Consider the following 1319-nt stretch of genomic DNA (forward strand, 5'->3'; position numbering starts at 1 on the left):
TGTTCTAAGCACTGGGGTAGACACAGGGGAATCACGTTGTCCCACGTGGGGCTCCCAGTCTTAATCCCCATTTTACAGATGAGGTAACTGAGGGACAGAGAAGTTAAGTGACTTGCCCACAGTCACACAGCTGATGAGCGGCAGAGCCGGCATTCAAACCCATGACCTCTGACTCCAAAGCCCGGGCTCTTGCCACTGAGCCATGCTGCTTCTCTATTTTTGTGCCTACCAACTCTGTTGTATTGTCCTCTTCCAAGCATCTAGTACGGTGCTTTGCACACAATAAGCCCTCAGTAAATACGATCGATCGATAGGGCAAAAGTCAGGCCCCGAGGGTTAATAACTGTGGTATTTGTTAAGCGCTTACTATGTGCCAGGCTCTGTACTAAGCACTGGGGTAGATACAAGCTAATCAGGTTGGACACAATCTCTGTCCCACATGAGGCTCACAGTCTTCATCCCCATTTTACTGAGGCACGGAGAATAATAATAATAATAATAATGTTGGTATCTGTTAAGAGCTTACAATGGGCAGAGCACTGTTCTAAGCCCTGAGGGAGATACAAGGTCATCAGGTTGTCCCATGTGAGGCTCACAGTCTTAATTCCCATTTTCCAGATGAGGTCACTGAGGCCCAGAGAAGTGAAGTGACTTGCCCACAGTCACACAGCTGATAAGTAATAATAATAATGTTGGTATTTGTTAAGCGCTTACTATGTGCCGAGCACTGTTCTAAGCGCTGGGGTAGACACAGGGGAATCAGGTTGTCCCACGTGGGGCTCACAGTCTTTATCCCCATTTTACAGATGAGGGAACTGAGGCACCGAGAAGTTAAGTGACTTGCCCACAGTCACACAGCTGACAAGTGGCAGAGCCGGGATTCGAAGAAAACTGTAACCCCTCTCTAGACCGTAAACTCATTGTGGGCAGGAAATGTGGCTCTTTATTGTTGTATTGTACTTTCCTAAGTGCTTAGTACAGTTCTCTGCACACAGTAAGCGCTCAATAAATATGATTAATGAATGAAGTGACTTGTCCACAGTCACACAGCAGACAAATGGTGGAGCCGGGATTAGATCTGACTCCCAGGCCTGTGCCCTACCCACTAGGCCACGCTGCTTCTCGGGCCCGGTGGAGGCCACCGGGGAGGTAGGGGAAGTCTGGGAAAGCTTCCCGGAGGCAGTGGCGTTGGAGAGGAGCAGGGATTCCGTCCCCGGAGGGGCGGGTCCGAAGGCAGCATCAGCCCCGCAGGTGCTCGCAGCAAATAAGTCATTAACGAGGCCGGGACTCAAAGGTCGCCCAGCTGGGCCCAGCCCAGC

The sequence above is a fragment of the Ornithorhynchus anatinus genome, chromosome 3 (genome assembly GCF_004115215.2).
Source record: "Ornithorhynchus anatinus isolate Pmale09 chromosome 3, mOrnAna1.pri.v4, whole genome shotgun sequence".
Classification (NCBI taxonomy): Eukaryota; Metazoa; Chordata; class Mammalia; order Monotremata; family Ornithorhynchidae; genus Ornithorhynchus; species Ornithorhynchus anatinus.